General features: G+C 42.3%; 1 protein-coding gene across 3 annotated transcripts in view; it reads left to right on the top strand.

Moving 5' to 3' along the window:
- The first annotated feature begins 3,101 nt into the window (after positions 1-3,101).
- ZBTB5 (zinc finger and BTB domain containing 5) overlaps positions 3,102-21,166 on the top strand; it is a 30,040-nt gene continuing 11,975 nt past the window's right edge. Inside the window, exon 1 of one of the 3 annotated variants that reach the window (XM_004423225.3) lies at positions 3,102-3,216. The gene's annotated coding sequence lies outside the window, so the exon portion shown is untranslated. The other 2 variants (XM_087419464.1, XM_087419465.1) reach the window with 2 other exon arrangements.

Here is a 21,166-nt window from a genome sequence, read left to right as displayed (position 1 = left end):
TACCCTGGAAAATGTCCCAGGTGCACTTGAGAAGAATGTGTATGCCATTTTTGTTGGGTAGTGTTCTATATATGGCTATTAGATCTAGTTGGTTACTTATGTTAAGTCCTCTTCTACTTATTTATCTTCTGTCTGGTTGTTCTATCTATTACTGAGAATGGGGTATTAAAGTCTCCAACTATTAGTGTAGAACTGTCTATTTATCCCTTCAATTCTGTCAGTTTTTGCTTCAAAACCCCCAGGAAGTCACTTCAGCTGGAGAGGGAAGGGCTTGCAACAATGAGGAGCAGCAGCTACAACACTGGCTGCCTGCCTCTTCATCTGCACCTCTGTGATCAAAAGCAGCATGTCCTGCTTTGGACAGCAATCCCTGATTTGGAGGACAGGGTCCTTTTTGCCTATCCTGGCTCCCATAACCTAGTGCAAGCTGCTCCCAGGAACCTGTGCACAGCTGACCGCAGGGTGGCTTAGGGGTGTGGGATAGGTAGCTTTTACAGTGCTGAGAGCTGAAATTGACCAAAACTAACTGCAATTTACCATCCAAGCCTTCCCCTAGAGGTTGCAAGCTTTCAACAGACTCCAGAGTTCCAAAATAGTTAAAGCAGATTCCGAGAGTGCAATTGTTGCCCAGGTGTGGAGACAGATTCTCAGTGCTTCCTACTCTGCCGTCTTCCCAGAATCCTCGCTTCCATTTTTTTTTTTTTTTAGATAATAAAGCATTATGAAATATATTTGTAATTGTTAAGGCAATGGCTGCCTTGTTAATTTTTCCCAGAATTTTCCTGGCTATTCTTGCAATATTATCCTTCCTTATGAATCTCAGAATCAGTGTGTCTGGTTTCAAAAAGTATCTCATTGGTACTTTTACTGGGAAATTTATAGCTTAACTTAGGAAGAATTTTGTCAATGATTTGAAAACCCGAATATCCTAAAATTCCTGGCTTTCATAAATACTACCCAAACCAACAAAGCTTGCTATAAAAATTAAATTAATACAGAAGTATATAAAGACTGGAGGCCCTCTTAAAACATTTCCTTACCACCCCCCCCCCAACTCCCCTTCACTGAAGTAACTTTTGTTACCAGTTTGATAGTATCCTTTCATACTTGGCCATACATTTACAAACTTTTACCTGTACCTCTACACAGGTTTTTACCGGTTTTGTTTTGTATATATATGGGATCATTAGCGATGAAGGAGCCATAATATGTATATATCAATGTTTTGTAATTCTCTGTAGATGCATATCAGATTGTTTCTTTTTTGCCTTCCACTAACAAAGCTGTGATCAACAGCCTCATATATTTTTCCACATTTGTGTATTTCAGTAGAATACATACATTTCTAGAAAGGAGTTGCCAGCTAGAAGGGACCAATGCAATTTTGCTAGATACTACCAAGTTATCTTCCAAGACAGCGGCAATGGTACTCCCACCAACAATATAGGACGGAGCCTTTTCACACACTATTCTAAGTACTGAACATACAAGTCTTTTTAATTTTCGCGAGTCTGTAAATTTGAGATATCTATCTCACAGTATGTTTGTAAGGGTCACATATATGAAAGGACCTCTCACATTGCCTGGCTTACTGTCAGCATTTCATATTTTATTTATTTTGCCGGCTAATCTGGCAGTAAAATACGTGTAAGGGCTATGAAATCTCAGGGAATCTTAATGAACATAATTTACCATCAGACTTCACTGAGGCCTTAAAGCAATAAACCCAAGGGCAACATTCCCAACCTGTAACGTCTGAAGGGCTGGACCAACTGTACTGATATTTGGGCGTCAGGTTCTGAAGAAGAGAGATGCTCCATTTTCAAAATAGTGTCCCTCTACTCCCCACCCCGCCAACCCAGCGGGTTCCCAGTTCCCCGGCCTGCCTGTCTCCGGGGCCGCGCCGAGCGCCCGGCCGCTCCCGCCAGGAAGGCCCCTTGCGGCCTGTCCTCTCTCCTCCGCACCGAAGGGGGGGCTCCTCCCCGCCTCGGGGCCGGCGCCCTCGGAGCCCCGCCGGCGGCCCCCTCAGGGCTCGTGCTCTCCCACCGAGCGTGCACCCGGGAGCCAGAGCCGCCCCGGAGCCTGCTCTTTTCGCCGGCGTCCCACCGAGGTCCGCGACCCCCCCACGTTTCCAACGTCGTCTTGGAGGCTTGGTTCTCGAGCCTGCAGGCTCGTTAGACCCGCGGCGCCGAACGCGGAGTGACGCGCCGCCTGGGAGCCGGGGCCCGCCCGTCAGACTCCTCAGGCGCCGGCGCCTCGGGACGCCGCCACCGGGACTGGAAGCGCGGCGGAGCGGACCCAACTGCCGTCAGACGGACGGCGTTTTGGGTTCACCTTTTGTAGCCTGGATTTTGGCTTAATTCAACCCAAACAGCGTCTTGGAATTTTACTTAATTTTTTCCAAAGTCTACGAGGTCGCAACAGAACCTCTACCCGAGTGCGTGTGCCGGCTCCCCGAAGAAAGCTCGCTGGGACCGGGAGCCGGGGGTCACCGCAGGGCCGGGCGCCGACGGTGGGGAAACCCTCCAGGTGCAGCCACTGGTGGGACGCACTGCTCTGGGGCCCGCCTCCGGGCTCGCGCAGACCTCAGGCAGCCGTGATTCTGATTGGGGGACTTAGGCGGAAAACCCGCTTGCCTCAGCCAGAACGGGGTTTGATCGGGGGCGGCACACAGTCGCTCGTCTATAGTCCAAACCCGGGGTGATAAATCCCGCCTTAAGAGGCGTTCGATGACAGTTTTACGTGTTGTACGGCAAACGGTGATTGGTCACAGCGCTCGCGGATTCGGTCGGTAGTAAACACAGGGAGGCTCCTGGGACCGTGGATTGGTCAGTGTTCCGGGGGCCGAGTAAATACCCCCGGATTCCGAGCGCCGGCTGGCTGCATTTCTGCCCCGGCCACGCCCCCTCCCTTGCTGATTGGTTGCAGCTCGGCCGGAGGGGCGGAGGAATGGAGGAGCAGGCGATCTCGCGTTGCGTCACTTCCGTTTACTGTCGGCCGCTGCCGCGGTGTTCTCGGAGTGCGGCGGCGAGCGGGCTGAAGGAGCTGGGGGACAGAGGCGGGGTGGCCGGGGGCGGGGGGGGAGGTGGGCGGAAGGGGGAGGAAATCCCATCACGGAGACGCCAGCCTGGACGTTCCCGCCCCCGACACTGTCGGGTCGGGTCGGAGAAGGGTCACCACCTCCTCCAGCGAGAAGGGGGGTGGAGCCCGGCTCAGGTGAGGCGAGTCTGTCAGCGCGAGCGGCGGTGGCGCGCGCGGGCGCGCTCCTGTGGAGACGGTCGAGCTCCGGGGCCTCGGGGCGGGCGGCGGGGCCAGGGTCGCGTCTCGGGTCGCGCGCGGACGCGTGCCGGTGTCCTCCCCAGCCTGCCCTGCCTGTTTTAACGAGGGGTATTGTTACCCTTCGTGGCGGAGGGGCCCGGCGGGTTCTTCTGCGCAGGCGTCCCCCGTGACCCGACGCCAGGCTGTCTGCCTGCCGGCTGGGGCGGGGGCTTCGGCCCCCTCGGGTCCGCGGGCGGGCGATGTTGGTTCCTGGGATGGGGTGGAAAGGCCTGCGGACCAACAGCCTGTCGCGGTGAAGAGAGGCTCTGTCCCGCTGCGGGATGGGGGCGGGTGGCTCCCATGCCCCCAGCCTGGGTCTCCTTGAGCGACGAGGTTTCATCACCAGAGTGAGGCCGAGGCAGCCAGGCATCGGGAACCGGTGGCCGCCGCGGAGGGGTGGCGCCAGGCTTTTGGAATGCCCGGACTTGTCCGAGGACTGAAGTGTTGATGGGCGTTTATTGACTGCCCGCTACCGACGGGCCTCGGGCGGGGAGCCGCGGGGGTGCAGGGGTGAGGCGCAGCCATTCCCGCCCGTCCCTTGTGTGGAGGCCGGGCAGGGTTGTGCATCGGTACATAAGGCAGTGGAGTACCGGGGGTTGAAGGTTAGTTCCTTCCTTCCCAAAGAGGTTATTGGTAATTCTGGCGTAGTGGAGGGCACTGTAGAAGCTGGTTTCTGAATAGGAGACACACCTAAATATTTCATTGGGAGAAAAATTTTGAGGTAAAGTCTTGATGACCAAGTGGTATGCTCGGGTTCTGGGTAATTTGAATGAATAGAAGAAACCCTTCACCTTCAAGAACTGAAACAAAAATTTTTCAAAATATGTTAATATACTTTTCAATTGTAGTAAGTAGAAGATATTACATACATTGGGATCTTTCTTTGGAGGTTGAAGAGAGTGCTGTGCCTTAGTCGTCTTTGATGGTTTGTCATCCTTGTATGGGCCTTTGTGTCTTAGATCTTTAAAAAAGGTGGGCTGGGTTCCTCTTCGTTTCCTTTTCATTTGCTGAAGTATTGCGATTTCCGTGGTGAGGGTGGTTGGCAATAAGCTACAAGAGCCGAGGCGGAGGGGAGAGACCAGGTCGGGGGAGGAGAAAGAGAATTTTAGAGAAACGCCCCTAAACCAAGGGCAGGCCTGCCACGATTGCTTTAACCCGCTCTGGAAATCCCAGCAAACTTGGGAAGACTGGCCTGGCCACCGCAGCTAGCTTGGTGACCTGCCAGGTAAGACTCACTGGTTGGGGACCTGTTCTGGGCCCTTGGGTTTTGCTGAATGAATGAGCCAGGACTTTTTTTTAAAGAGTCCTGAAGTCGACTTATTTTTTGATTTGCTTTTTTTTTCTCCTAAAAATTGTATCAAAACATAGTATAGTTAGTTGGGGATACTGGCAAGCTGTATTCTGGATAATTGAGATGTCTCTAGGAAAATTCTGAAAGTGATGAGATTTGGAAGAAGAGCATCTTATAGTGGGGTATTTTCCTAAATTTAGGGATCAGTGCTGTCAAAAGAGACTTTGGCACAAGATCATCACTAGTTGAAGTATTTAAGAAGATCACTTGGCTACAAAATGCATGTAGTGTTTTAGTATTTAAAGTACTTAGCATGAATTATATTGAACTGGAGTTCTTGATTGTGGGTAAGACTTTAAAATATCTTGTGTAGGGCCGGCCCCGTGGCTTGGTGGTTAAGTGCGTGCGCTCCGCTGCTGGCGGCCCGGGTTCGGATCCCGGGCGCGCACCGACGCGCTGCTTCTCCGGCCATGCTGAGGCCGCGTCCCACATACAGCAACTAGAAGGATGTGCAGCTATGACACACAGCTATCTACTGGGGCTTTGGGGGGAAAAAAAAAAAAAAAAAAAAAATCTTGTGTACAGTGAGATATGACAGAGCATGCTGTAGTGCTGGCACAGAATCTTGAATCTGCCTCAATTTCTCCTTGGAAAGGGAAAAGAAAAACCCAAGGTATTGATTCCATGTTAACTTTCAATTTTTTTTTAAATGTAAATTTGTTGTAAACAAATACTTTTCCCCTCTGTCAGTTTTAAGTGTATGATTTCTCTTTTACTGTACTTAACACTTCTCAAATATAGATGTTGTCTAGTAAAGCCAGTTTGTGTTAGTGTAGCAGGTGGAGTGGAATGTAACACTACACTGCAGGTTTTGTCTAAGTATGAACTTCTCATATCTGAAAGACCAGCTGTTTCTGAGTGAACTATGGCTCTTTACAGTTGTTTTCATCACTGAGTAGTGGCTTTACTCTGAACATTCAATTTTGGGGGGTGACTTTCATTTGATTAATTCTACGTATATTTGCTGAAAGCTTTGATTTATATTTCTGACAGCTCAAACAGATTAGGAATTGTGTTGGAGTATGACTTTATTGTAGTATAGTAGGCATAAACAGATTACTGTCTTAGTATCCAAGATTATTTTATCTGTAGGTAATTTTCCTTCTGATCTTCTAACATATTTGAAAGTGTTTAAGGCTCCAGTATTTCCTGGATTCTAAACCACATTTTGTTCACATTTTAATCTTGAAGACAGGATGCCATAAATTAGCATTATGCCCTAGCTTAATTAGCAACTTTTTTTTTCTTTCCTAATGTTACGTGAAATAATATTGCATTTTATAATCATTGGCATCTTAGATTTAATGAAACTTGATACAATTGAGAGACTTTTTTACCCAATTAATTCATTGTAATTTTAACTAATTAATTTTCCAAATTTGCCTTTGTACTCGGAAGAAAGTTTGTTATAGAAAGGAATTCTATCAGAAGTGAAATTTTTTCCTTATATAAATGGAAATTAACAAATATAATGTTTTGTTTCCTTAAACTTTAAAGGATGATTGGGTGGTGAGTCTGCTCTTTGGAAATTTTACTTGGTAGTCTGTTACTTTGTGTACTTGATAACAAGTTTACAAATGCTTTATTTCCCCCTTCTAAATACTTTTTTTTTTTTTTAAGTTTTTTTAATTTATTTTTTTATTTTTTTTCCCCCAAAGCCCCAGTAGATAGTTGTATGTCATAGTTGCACAGCCTTCTAGTTGCTGTATGTGGGACGAGGCCTCATTGTGGCCGGAGAAGCGGTGCTTCGGTGCGTGCCCGGGATCCGAACCTGGGCCGCCAGCAGCGGAGCGCACGCACTTAACCACTAAGCCACGGGGCCGGCCTATTTCCCCTTTCTTAAGTTTAAAATGATTAGGGTGGATTGCTCCCCCTTTTCTTTTGTATGTGATATTGTTAACTTGGTGTAATTGATTTTTCAGTACATCTTAATTAGTCAATTATAATTTAAAATCCACTCAGGCATCTTTCTCTAAAAATGCAAGACCTTCAATTTTTTAGGCTATTTTAGTCTCTACTGCAGAGAAGATTTGAGGAAGGAGGACAGGGAGAAGAAAACCTATTATTTTGAGGTTCAGTTGTGAGAGGAACCCACAGGTGGTACAAAAATTTAAACACATTTAGTAACATACATTATGTTCTTTATTTTGAGTAGAACCTCAAAAGCAACTCAACAGGTAAACTATTAGTCGCTTGCTGAACACTTGATTTGATGAATGATTCAGAAGTGAAGGAATACACTGCTTTGAAAATAAACTAGGTATAAGAAATGAATTAAATCCATTTTTCGTCTTCTCTGCTGGAAAGACACCATCAATAATAGCGTCTCCAATGCTTTGGCATGGCTTTCTTCTTATAAAAGCTTAGTTTTTTTAATTAAGAAATATGTTTCTTGATCTGTCAGGGATAAAAGGCAATGAAAGCTATTTTTAAAAATTGCTGAAAAGGTTGTATGTGGGGGGCAACTGAGATGGGTGGCAGGCAATGTTTTCTAAATAATAGAGGGAAAATATATTTAGACTTCTTAAACAGATGTTAAAATAGATGTAGTCTCAGATTTATAAGGAGCTAAAAGAAGCCGTTGATGGATGGTTTCTATAGATTTTTGTATGTCTTTATGAAGTTTGTGCGATCTTTAGAGTGTTAACTGGCTGCAGATGTTCTTTTATCAGATAATCAACTAGCTGACTCTTCATTTTATTCTTTTTTAATGTTTTTTAAATTTTTAATTTAATTTTTAAAATTCATTTTAAGTTTCAGAAAATGTAGTACCCCAGAAAGGGAAATTTCTAGGCCAGTTACAGTGCAAGTGTAAAATTCTAAACAGGATAAAGCAGTGAAATTTGTCGTAAATTATTTTGAAGTTTAAATGTTTTCAGACTCTGTCATATAAGTGGCTGTCTTGGGCATGCCCATCTTTCAGACAGCACTCTGCTGGTGGGCCACCACCCTGACAGACCACCTCCCTAACAGGGTTGGGTGGACCGAGATTTTCTCTGTTTAACAGGTGACCCTGCTGCCAGGAATGTATTCTGTCGCCCTCCCCTCCTCCCCAAATTTCTGATCCCTGATTCTTGTTAGGCACCAGCCTCATGGAAGGTGGGGTTGGGGAGGCGCCAATGGCAGGGGCCAGTGGGAGGAGAGGCATCTCCTGACCTTCCAAACCAGGCTCTGTTGGCAGTGGTGAAGGCTTGGCAGTGTGGTCTGTGGTGGTGGCATGTGGCATTGGCAGCAAGGGAGGATTTAACGTAAGAGAAGAGGAGAAGAAAAGCCCTCCCTGCCACCTCTTCTGGAACCTTTGCTTCAATTTTCACTCCCTTAGCTGTTATTTTACACACCTGTCTTTTCCCTCTCACCTCCAGTCCTTGACCCTGACCCTGCTGTTCCGCTTCATGCCCTTAAACTCCCCCCAGTCACGTAATCCTTATTCCTAATCTTTGCTAACCCTCTTAACTACATACTGTCTCTCGGCTGAGTATCCTGTCGTTAGCCACCTGGCTCATGACTTACTGGTGGCTGCTCCCATTACTGCAAAGTGAGGTTTCGTAGTTGTACCTAGGTTCATATCTCCTCACCTTCGCTTACTGTACTAGTTGGGTGGTGTTGGTCCTAGACATGGGGTGACAGTCACTGCTTGACAGTCATCCATAGGAGATAATGCATGGAAGGTAGCTACAGAACCTGGCTCTTAGTAGGCATCCAACCCTTTCATGCCACTCAACTAGCTCTTCCCCACCCAACTATAGTGCTAAGTGTGGTACAGTGTTACTTACATTGCACAGGTGCTTTGACCATTTGCTACCATAGTAACAGGTTAAAGGCATACTTTGTAAGTGATCCTGGAAGATCACTTTTTTTGCTGAGAAAATGCTAGGCAATTTGTTTTACTAACTTGAATAGCACAATATATGTATAAATTGAAGACTGCCTTTACACTAAAGTCTCATTTATTCTATGTTTTTGAAGACTGAGATTCCACATGCATGCATTTTCCATATATGTGAAACTTATCTACTTCAGTTTGAAGTTTTGAAGTTTAAATGTTTTCAGACTTTGTCATGTAACTGACTGTCTTGGGCAGGATTTTTTTTTTTCACTTCAGGATTCCTTTACACATTTAAAAATTATTGATGACTCCAAAGAGCTTTTTTGTGAGTTATAGCTATCAGTATTTAACATGTTAGAAATTAAAATTGAGAAAAAAATTTAAATATTCATCAGAAATAATAAACCCATTGTGTTAACATAAATAACATTTTTATGAAAAATAACTATTTTCCAAAACAAATATTTAGTGAAAAGAGTAGCATTTAAAAAAAACATATTTTTTAGAACAGTTTTTGATTTATAGAATGTGAAGATAGTACAGAGAGTTTCTGTATACCCACACCCAGTTTCCCCATTATTAACAGCTTACATTAGTTTGGTACATTAGTTATAACTAATGAACCATTATTGACACATTTTTGTTGTTGTTGTTGAGGAAGATTGGCCCTGAGCTAACATCTGTTGCCAATCCTCTGCTTTTTGCTTGAAGAAGACTGGCCCTGAGCTAACATCTATGGCAGTCTTCCTCTATTTTTTGTATGTGGGTCGCCACCACAGCGTGGTTTGATGAGTGGTGTAGGTCCGCGCCCAGGAGCTGAACCTGTGAACCCCAGGCCGCCAAAGTGGAGTGCGCTGAACTTAACTACTACGCCACCGGGCCAGCCCCTGTTGATACATTTTTATTAACGGAAGTCCATTCTTTATTCAGGTTTCTGTAGTTTTTACGTCTGGTTCTTTTTCTGTTCCAAGACCTGATTGAGGATAGCACATTACATTTGGTCATCTTGTCTCCTTAGGCTCCTCTTGGCTGTGACTGTTTCTCCTATTTTCCTTGTTTGTGGTGACTTTGATAGTTTTGAGGAGTACTGGTCAGGTATTTTGTAGAAGGTCCCTCCATTGGGATTTGTCTGATATTTTTCTCAGGGTTGGACTGGGTTATGGATTTTTTGGGGGGAGGACCACAGAGGTAAAGTGCCATTCTCATCACATCAAAATGAGATGTATACTGTCAACATGACTCATCACTGTTGATGTTGCCCTTGGTCACCTGGCTGAGATAGAGTTTGTCAGATTTCTCCAGTGTAAAGTTACTCTTTTCCCCTCTGTTTTCTATACTGTACTCTGGAAGAAAGTCACTCTTCACAGCCCACACTTAAGGAGTGGGGAGTTATGCTCCATCTCCTTGAGGGCAGAGTGTCTACATAAATTTTTTGGAATTCTTGTGCACAGGAGATTTATCTCTTCTCTCCCATTTATTCAATCAATCATTTATATATCAATCATTATATATATGTATGGACCTATGGATATGTAGCTTATGCTTTGGGTTATAATCTAATACTATTTTAGTTATCTTATTGCTGAAATTCTTCTAGCTTTGGCTTTTGGGAGCACTTTCTCCTGTTGGGTCTTATATCCCATGCACATACTCCCATTGTCACGTTTGTTTGTTTGTTTTAAGCACTTTCTTACTTTCTGGCGCTGCAAGATGCTGCAGGCTTATCTTGTATATTTCCTGCCCGAGTCCTAGAATCAGCCATTTCTCCAAGGAGCGCTGGTTCCTTTTATCAGAGAATGGTATTTTAAACCAAGATCTGGACACCAGGAATGCTCAGAGTGACCTTGTTTTACATTTTTTGCAAATCTCTTTAATGTCTAGTTTAATAGAAGGCAGGCGAATTCTCATACCTGCTTCTGTATTCAATTTATTGTGATGTACTCTTGGTTAAAGTATATCAAGAAAAGTCCAGCATCATGCAAATATGTAGTTGGAAAAGAGAGGAGTATTTTAGTAGCTTTTTCAGATAATTTTGGATATGCTTTTCTGATACTATAACAAGACTTGGCAAATGGTGTTTTCTTAAGTTTATTGCTTTTTAGTTGCAGTGTGGAATCTGAAACCATATCAATGAACTTTTCATATTCAGTTATATTAAAATATATTAGTGTAGGGGCTGGCCCGGTGACATAGTGGTTAAGTTCACACTCTCCGCTCTGGTTCGGATCCCTGGCGTGGACCTACGCACCGCTTGTCAAGCTGTGCTGTGGCACGTGTCCCACATATAAAGTAGAGGAAGATGGCCGTGGATGTTGGCCCAGGGCCAATCTTCCTCAGCAAAAAGAGGACGATTGGCAACTGATGTTCGCTCAGGGCTAATCTTCCTCACCAAAAAAAAAAATACATTAGTTTATATCTTGCACTTTATTTATTTATTTATTTATTTTGTGAGGAAGATCAGCCCTGAGCTAACATCCATGCTAATCCTCCTCTTTTTGCTGAGGAAGACCGGCTCTGAGCTAACATCTATTGGCAATCCTCCTCCTTTTTTTTTTTTTTTCCTTCCCCAAAGCCCCAGTAGATAGTTGTACATCATAGTTGCACATCCTTCTAGTTGCTATGTGTGGGACGTGGCCTCAGCATGGCTAGAGAAGCGGTGCGTTGGTGCATGCCTGGCATTCGAACCCAGGCCGCCAGTAGCAGAGCGTGCGCACTTAACCGCTAAACCACGGAGCCGGCCCTATATCTTGCACTTTAAATGAATTTTTTTACCCATATCTTATTTTGTAATATGGTTACAACATTGGTCATTTGGAAAATATTGATTCACTGAGTTATGCAGATCTTCCAAATGTTGACACATTTATTATACAATCTTAAAAAAAATCACATTTCATTAATATCACCAATGATCTCATCAGAAGGTTTTGAGCATTGGGAAGCTATTGAGCTCACAGTGACAGATACACATTTTCAGAAATTCTACTTTTCATCTGAAAGCTTGAATTTTATCATAGGCAACAAATACTGTAAGTTGTTTGCTTTGAAAAATGAGAAGCTCATTTCATTCATTTTCAAGAAAATGTCTGGCAAATACTCAAATCTGAACAACCATGGTTTGTCTGTTGTTTTTTCTTTTAAGTTATAGTGGTGTTCCATGAAAACAATTAGTTCAGCTTACAACTCAAAAAGTGTTGCACGAGTATTTTTCCTTGAGACAACATTGTATTTTAGTATGCAGCACAATTACTTCAAGTGTACTTCCCATTTCATCTCACATAATATTAAAAAAAGACATGTATTTAGGAATCAAGACTAAATAACAATAATAAAGGCAAGAGGAGATTAGATTTCCTGTGGAGTCAGGATTCTTGAGTAGTGGCTGTGTCCAGCACAGACTGAGACAGCATTCTGGCTAGATCGTTCTTGCTGCCCAGTTCAAGCTCAGATGTCCAGACTTCCCATCAATTCTGTGAGCAAACCAATAACTTTTCAGCAACTTACTTTTATACTTAAGTTAGCTAGAGTCCGTTGCTGTTGCTGTAGCCAAGAACCCTTACTGATACTGTGCTTAAACTTTAAAAAGTAGAATATTTTTTATAAAAGTTATCTGAAAAGTGATGAAAGTCTTTAGTGCAAAATTATGTGCCTCATGGTTAACTTTCCTGATTACTTGCAGTAATCATTAACATCAGTTATGAGCATTCACTATCCAATACCTACCTTTCTAGCTTTAGCTGCTTTTCAACCAGGATGCATACATTGCTTCCCCCACTTCAAACCTCTACCCCCCTTTACCTCTGTCTAGAATGTACTTTACATCTCCATTTATCCAAATCCAAACCAATACCTAGCTCTGTTGTCAGTGCCACCATGAAGCTGGAAATAACCTTTGCCTTCTCTGAGTCATCGAGTGCACTTCATCTCTTATGTGGCACTTAATGTTTTCTACTTTGTAATACGGTTATTTGTGTATGTCTCGTTTCCACTAAGCACTTATGACAGTTAGGGCTCTGGCCATACAAATCTCTGTTCCACAGCACTTAACCTTGAATGAAGTGTAAGCACTTCAAAACATTGGATGAATGAATTTTTATATGAAATACACAAGCACCTTCATGGCTGTTGAGATCTCTAGGGCTGTATAGCTGCTCTAGTCCATGGCTCCAAGCTCCCGTGCCTTTTTCTCCATTAGTGGGTCAGCTGTCTCTGCAGTTGTCAGCATGCAGCTGCCTCTTACCCTCATTCTAAAATTGCTATTGCTCATCTTCAGTCAGTTAGGAAACTAGAAAAACTTGAATTTTGTTTGTTCAAAACAAAAGACTGTGTGAAGGCTTGAGAGAATTTCCTATGAGGAAATCTCTCATACATAGGCTTTGATCTAATTTTGGATATTCTGAGACTTTTTCTTTCTGGTTTTTGGCTGATTTTAGAGATAGTTGGGACTCTCAGAAGAATCACTGTTGGGTAATATGGTGTTATATTTCATTTATATAACAGTCGAAGTTCATTCAACAAATAGTTTACTGAGCTGTGTATCGGGCACTTTGGAAGCGAGAGCAAAAATACAGTCCATGGCCTCAACAAGGTATTTAGTAGAAAGAACATTTTGAGTTTGCACTGGCAATGTAAGTAGGGCACAATACCCTTTCTTATTCAAACTGAGTTGTGAAGTTCTAGGTCAGCTAATCCCCAGGAATTCTGCAGTGGAAAACGAAGTGGCAAAGTGGGGAGAGTTGGAGAGTAGGGTGAGATGGTAAGGGCATCTGGCATTAGCTTGACTTTCCCAGTCATGCTCATGTTTGGTCATTGATGGATTCCCTTTTTAATAGACTTAATCTGTCCAGTTTCTGAACCAGCCCTGACAGAGTAGAACCAGAGATATTGTGAAATTAGTCATGCTGACAGATCTGGTATCTGGGGTTAACCTTGGGCACCTTTGTGTGCACCTAGTCCTAGCCTTTCCCTACTCCCACTTAGCTGACAAATCAGAACAATGGATGAATGTTCCAGGATTCCAGGACTTGGAGCCCTGTCAAAAATCCTAGCCTGCTTGACTGGGAGCTTGCCTGGTTTTGTTTTCTTACACTTATTTTTGTCCATATCATCTCTAAAAGTGGAGAAAAGTTCTGTTTAGTTATTTTTCTGCTAGGGTTTTATCTCGATTAGGGATATTGAATGTTAAGAGTTCCATAGAATTTTAAGATGCTTTCTGCAGGTGGCAACTTTGCAGGTCCTGCCTAGCAGAGAGGCAGCAGCTCACTTAGTATGGTGGTAGTGATGTTTGAGTATGGGTGTACTTTTCTTTATGAACTCAGTATATTATTGAAAAGCATGTGGGTAGGTCAATATATAAATCACATAGTTTAAAATGTGCTGTTAACTGGCTTATTCTCCTAGAACACAAATGAACTTTTTTTATTGGTCTAAGTAAAGCGTTATTAGGAAAGTAAATGTATTGAGAAAACAGTCAACTCGTGATTATTCATGTTAACGTAATGGGCAGTGGTATAGTTTCTTAATTATGTTTAGTTTGGGAATTACTAAAAATCTGTTCTTGCAGATAATAAACATTGTAGTATACACTTACTTTGGGTCAGACACAGTTAAAATTGGTAGGTTACCTACCGTATCTCCTCCAGCTATATAGACTCATGTAGTCACATTTTGAAATCTTTTAAAGAGACCTGAAGCTTTTGTACTTGGTTTGGAGGCCTTAGAAAGGCAGCTTTTGGTAAAACACTTATCTTCTCAGCGTGAGCTCTTTTATAGCTTTTATACTGGACCTCTGAGTTTGCTAGAGTTCCTTGAGAGTTTTGAGTAACCATGATCTTGATTCATGATTCCTTTCCATCAAAGCAGAGTGTAATGAATTTTATATCTCCCAAACTAACTGAATTTTTAAAATATCCCCTTCTAGGTCCAAAAAGGTTTCAAGATAACTGTTGTTATTTAGATTTTTCTGAGATTATGATTTGAACCTTGCTGTGTGGCAGAGGTCCAGCATAAACCAGGTTAAGATAAAAGGGGAATTCATTGGCTCATGAAATAGGAAGTCTTAGGGTAATGCTAACTATAGTTGTGGCTGGATCCCAGGATCTTGATGTCATCAGAACTTGTCTTTGTTACTGCTTTTTTCTGTGTTGGCTTCATTCTCAGGCAAAAATAGCCACCGTCAATGCTAGACTTAACATCTCCCTCATAGCTTGCAATCTGGGTGAAGAGAATATCTCTTTGTTGATGGTACCAGCAGAAGTCCCCAAGGCAGACTCTAATTGGCATGGCTTGGGTCACATACCCATCTCTGAAATAATCACTGTAATCAAGGGGAGTGGGTACCAAATTGGCCAGGCCTCCCTAGATCATCTCTCCATTCCTGGAACTCAGAGGTTCGGGACAGTCTGATCTGTACCACATGTACTTAGAATGGGTGAAAAGTGAAAAGTGATTTCCCCCAAAGACATAGTAGATAGACAAAAGAAAGTATCCCTTGGACACGGGGATGGTTCAACATCCGCAAATCAATCAATGTGATACAACACATTAACAAAACAAGGAATAAAAACCATATGATCATCTCAGTAGATGCAGAGAAGGTATTTGACAGGGTCCAACATCCATTTATGATAAAAACTCTCAACAAAATGAGTATAGAAGGAAAGTACCTTAACATAATAAAGACCATATATGACAAACCCACAGCCAACATCATACTCAATGGGGAAAAACTGAAAGCCATCCCTCTGAAAACAGGAACAAGACAAGGGTGCCCACTCTCGCCATTCTTATTCAACACAGTACTGGAGGTTCTGGCCAGAGCAATTAGGCAAGAAAAAGGAATAAAGGGAGTAAGAAGAGGCAATGAAGAAGTGCAACTCTCGCCGTTTGCAGATGACATGATCTTATATATAGAAAACCCTAAAGAATCCATTGGAAAACTATTAGAAATAATCAACAACTACAGCAGAATTGCAGGGTACAAAATCAACTTACAGAAATCAGTTGCATTTCTGTATACCAACAACAAACTAACAGAACTCAAGAAGATAATCCCATTTACAGTTGCAACAAAAAGAATAAAATATCTAGGAATAAATTTAACCAAGGAGGTGAAAGACCTATACAATGAAAACTATAAGACATTATTGAGTGAAATCAATGATGGCATAAAGAAATGGAAAAATATTCCATGTACTTGGATTGGAAGAATAAACATAGTTAAAATGTCCATACTACCTAAAGCAATCTACAGATTCAGTGCAATCCCAATCAGAATCCCAAGGACATTCTTCATGGAAATAGAACAGAGAATACTAAAATTCATATGAGGCAACAAGAGACCCTGAATAGCTAAAGCAATCCTGAGAAAAAAGAACAAAACTGGAGGCATCACAATCCGTGACTTCAAAACATACTACAAAGTAATAGTAATTAAAGCAGCATGGTACTGGTACAAAAACAAACTCGCAGATCAATGGAATGGAATTGAAAGCCCAGAAATAAAACCTCACATCGATGGGCAGCTAATCTTTGACAAAGGAGCTAAGAACATACAATGGAGAAGGGAAAGTCTTTTCAATAAACGGTGCTGGGAAACTGGACAGCCACTTGCAAAAGAATGAAAATAGACCATCTTCTTTCGCCATACACAAAGCTTAACTCAAAATGGATCAAAGACCTGAAGGTGAGACCTGAAACTGTAAAACTCTTGGAGGAAAATATAGGCAGTACACTATTCGTCATTGGCCATGAAGGATCTTTTTGAATTCCACGTCTACTCAGACAAGGGAAACAAAAGAAAAAATAAACAAGTGAGACTTCATCAGACTAAAGAGCTTCTACAGGGCCGGCCCCGTGGCTTGGTGGTTAAGTGCGAGCGCTCTGCTGCTGGCGGCCCGGGTTCAGATCCCAGGCACGCACCGACGTACCGCTTCTCCGGCCATGCTGAGGTCGCGTCCCATGTACGGCAATTAGAAGGATGTGCATCTATGACATACAACTATCTACTGGGGCTTTGGGGGGGAAAAATAAATTAAAAAAAAAAAAAAAAGAGCTTCTACAAGGCAAATGAGTCCAGGATCAAAATGAATAGGCAACCCACCAGCTGGAAAAAAATATTTGCAAACCATATATCTGACAAGAGATTAATCTCCATAATATATAAAGAACTCACGCAACTGAACAACAGCAAAACAACCCAATTAAAAAATGGGCAGAGGAAATGAACAGACACTTCTCCAAAGAAGATATACAGATGGCCAATAGGCACATGAAAAGATCCTCAACATCATTAATCATCAGGGAAAAGCAAATCAAAACCATCTTTCACCTGTTAGAATGGCTATAATCACCAAGACAAAAAACAACAAATGCTGGAGAGGCTGTAGAGAAACGGGAACTCTAATTCACTGAGCTGGTGGAGATGCAAACTGGTACAGCCTCTATGGAAAAGAGTATGGAGATTCCTCAAAAAATTAAAAATAGAAATATCTTATGATCCAGCTATCCCACCACTGGGTATCTACCCAACAAACCTGAAATCAACAATCCAAAGAGGCTTATGCACCCCTGTGTTCATCACAGCATTATTCACTATAGCCAAGACATGGAAGCAACCCAAGTGTCCCTCGACTGATGATTGGATAAAGAAGATGTGATATATATATATACCATGGAATACTACTCAGCCATAAAAAAAGACAAAATCATCCCATTTGCAACAACATGGATGGACCTGGAGGGTATTACGTTAGGCGAAATAAGCCAGAAAGAGAAAGACAAACACTGCGTGATTTCACTCATATGTGGAAGATAAATTAACACATGGACAGATGGAACTGTTTCGTGGTTACCAGGGGCAAGAGGGGTGGTGGGTGGGCTCAAGGGGTGGAAGGATTTATTTATATGGTAACTGACAAACAATAATGTACAACAAAAATTTCACAATAAAAAAATAAAAGCATCCCTTGGAGATAGAATTTGAATGTTGATTTGTGGGGCGATATTAATAAGTTTTACATTGTTCCAGTTATTAGTTATTTGTAACAAATAACATTTGTTACAAAACTAAATAGTTTAAAACAACAAAAATCATTTTATTATTATCTTTAACAGTTCTAGGGGTTGACTGGGCTCAGCTAGATGATTCTGTCTTGGGATCTGTCATGGGGTTGTAGTCAGACCGTGACTGGGGCTGAAGTCATCTTGAAGGCATACTCATGTCTGGAGGTGGGGGCTGACTGTCAGCTAGACTTTTGCTGGGCTTCCTTACAGCATGGTGGCTGGGTTCCAAGAGCAAGCCAAAAAGACCAGGTGAAAGCTGTGTTGCCTTTTGTGACCTAGCTCACAAGTCACGTAGTGTAACTTTTGCCGTAGTAATAGACTTGCCTGGCTTCAAGGGGAGTGAACATAAACCCCATCTATTGATGAGAGGAATGTCCAGTGTCACACTGTAAGAAAGAATGCAGGATGGGAGATCTTAATGTGGCCAGCCATCCTGGAAAATGCAATCTGCTATACACATTACCTTATTTCAAGTGACTAGTTTTTATAAAGAACAAAACTAGGCTATGTCAGTTCTTGGATTGGCTTTATATTGGCCAGATCACTTTGTTGCCTAATGTATCATGTCATATCACTAAAAAACTCTCTGGCATTCTTTCTCCCTTCCTAATAGCACTGATTTCCTATCTGTAAATTATTTTTGACACCCTTTATGTTTAAATAGTTAGATGGATACATCAGCAACCAGCCTTCCACTACAGAAGTAAAAACAGAAAAACCCTTCCTCTTTGCTTCCCCAGCATAATAAAGGATGGGGTGGGTGGGTTGCTACCCTCAGCATGTAGGAGCTCTCCTTGGAACTTTGAATCTTGAGAACGTGATGTCCATACTGAAGGAACCATTGGAGGCGGTTTACCTCAGGGGGAGTAGCCCAAGGATACTCTACTTCCCGTACTAGTGTGACTGTGGATTTGGCTTCCTAGCCCTTCAAAGCTCCTTTGATTGCTGTCTGGTTCTTCAGCCTCCCAAGTCTTTGAGCTCTCAGATACTCAGATATCTTTCACTCAAGTAAGCCAGAGTTGGGTTCTCTTGGTGGTAAGTACAAAGCCTTAACTGGCAGACCGTCATAACCATAGCTAGCTATATTTTAATACCCAAATTAATTAGATTTCTTTAAGTTATGCCAGAAAGCTCAATTGAGAAAGTATGTTATGGTAAATTATCTTGTTAATGACTTCTATTAAAACAGTGTTTACTAACTTTTACTACAATGGGGCCTCAATGCTAAGTGGCATCTTAGAATCAAAGAAAGGAATTGAGATTTCTCATTGACTTAATAATGGTTTGGGGGCAACAGTGGAGGATTGGGAATGAAACACAAGTATATATACAAAATATCCTTTACCCTAACAGACAGTAGCATTTATTTATCCATATGGTTACACATCACCTTATTCTTTAGTATCACCGGGTGTGTGTAGCAGATACTGTCTGCGCTCTGACCAGATCCCCTTGATCTGTTTTACTGGTTCTGTGCATCTGTCTTGCAGCTTCTGTGTGCTTTTGCTTCTAATGGCTTGCGTTTGTGACTCTTTTGAGGACTGTTTTTAGGTGACTGGCATTACTTTGTGCATGGTCCCAGACAGCTGCAAGGGCCTAGCAGTTTGCATCCCCCTGGAGAGCGTCTTAGCTGTTGACTGACTAGTGCAGGGCTGTGAAAGACCAGTTCCCTTGCCTTGAGGTGGCTCAAACTTGGTTATTCATACTCCAGAGCTCCCATGCTAGACCAGGCTAAGGCTGGGATTTTGCCCCAGGTCGCACCCTTGCTTGGCTGCTGCTGCTTCCCTCTCCTGCTCCCCACTCCCAGTTTCTCCTGGGAGCGCCTCCTTGATAATTACTTGCACTTGAATTCTTCTCTCATGGTCTGCTTCTGGGAAACCCCACCTAAGACAGTATGAATCTAAGCCTTCTTCCTATTCATAGTGTTTGGAATCACTTTTGGGCATCATAGTAATGCCCTGCTATTTCCAACTCATTCTTAGAATGTTGACTTGTGGAACTTTGAGATGGCCAAAACGTATTAAAAATGATACTAGTGCATCAGCTGCATTTCTCGTTTGGTTTAACTGATGGCTCCGTTTTTACCTCAGTTGAGTTATGCATATGTTACTGGATATTAAATAGCTTCTCTGAAAAAGTTAGTCTGTGCACTCACAGCAATAGGTTGCCCTTCACTGTGCAGAACTCATCCTTATCGATCCATTCATAAAGATTGGTCGGTATTGACTGTATTTAATTGCATATATTTATTTTAATATTGCCTCATAGGAAGCTTTCTGTCCTAAAATGATTTAAATAATAGAGGAATTATCTTTTCCATAGCATTTGATAGATATATTTTCTATAAAACTCTTTGGTACTGAAGCCTTTTCAGGGGGGCAGTAATTCTTTGGCAACTTTTTCTAATTGTGTGTGTGTGTGTTTATGGTCTGTTCAGGCCCTCTTTCTTTTTAGATTTTTAAAAAAATTTTACCAAGGTTTATGTAGTTTGTTAAGTACACATCACTTAAAGAATGAAATAGTTCCACAAGATTTAAGACAAACACCAAGGCCTAGCCTCCCTGCTCCCATTTGCTCTTTCCCAAGAGTACCACTTTCAACTCTTAGCTAGTTCTTATGATATTTACATACATATGTTAAATGACATGCTTGGAGCCTCTTCGTTTTTCAGTTTAGACATTATCTATTGACTTCCTCTTGGTTAGAGATAAGAATTTTGTTTTTTATGAATTTCTTCACTTCTCCTTATAATTCTACTGGTTTTGCTCTCTGCATTTCAATGCACACTCCCCATTCTTCCATCCCCCCAGTATGGTTAGAATTTTCATTAGATCAGCAGTTCTCAAAGTATAGTCCAAGAACCCATAGAGGCTCCTGAGACTTTTTCAAGGGGTCTGTGAGGTCAAAACTATTTTCATACTAATACAAAGACTGATTTGCGTTTTTCACTCTCATTCTTTCATGAGTGTACAGTGGAGTTTTCCAGAGGCCGTGTGATGCGTTATATTGCAAAAGCCTGAATGCAGAAGCAAATATGAGAATCTAGCTAGCTTCTGTTAATGCAAAAATGTAAAACAGTACCACTCTTCTCATTCTTTTTTTTGGAAAATATAGTTTTTTTTTTTCAATAAAAGTTGCTTATGTTAACATGTAATTGTCTCTTATTATTTTAAAATAAATTAACAATATTTTAAAATTTTCTCAGTTTTAAGTTCCCCACAGCTTTTTTTGTCTACCGTAGTTCCTTACCAGCCAGCCCTGGTGGTCTAGTGGTTAAGATTCGGTGCTCTCACTGCCGAGGCCCAGGTTCGTTTCTCGGTCAGGAAGGTACACCATGTTTGTCTGTTGTCATATGGTGGCGGCTGCCCGTTGTTGTGATGCTGAAAGCTATGCCACGGCTATTTCAAATACCAGCAGGGTCATCCATGGTGGACAGGTTTCTTTGAAGCTTCCAGACTAAGACAGACTAGAAGAAGGACCTAGCCACCCGATTCTGAAAAATTGACCATGAAACCCTGTGAATTGCAGCAGAACATTGTTTGATATAGTGGAAGGTGAGAGGATGGTGCAAAAAGACCAGGCAGGGTTCCACTCTGCTGTACACAGGG

Source organism: Ceratotherium simum, chromosome 29 (genome assembly GCF_057802395.1).
Source record: "Ceratotherium simum simum isolate JZ-2026a chromosome 29, ASM5780239v1, whole genome shotgun sequence".
NCBI lineage: Eukaryota > Metazoa > Chordata > Mammalia > Perissodactyla > Rhinocerotidae > Ceratotherium > Ceratotherium simum.
The sequence above is the reverse complement of the archived record's forward strand: the minus strand, read 5'-3'. Positions and strand labels throughout refer to the sequence as shown.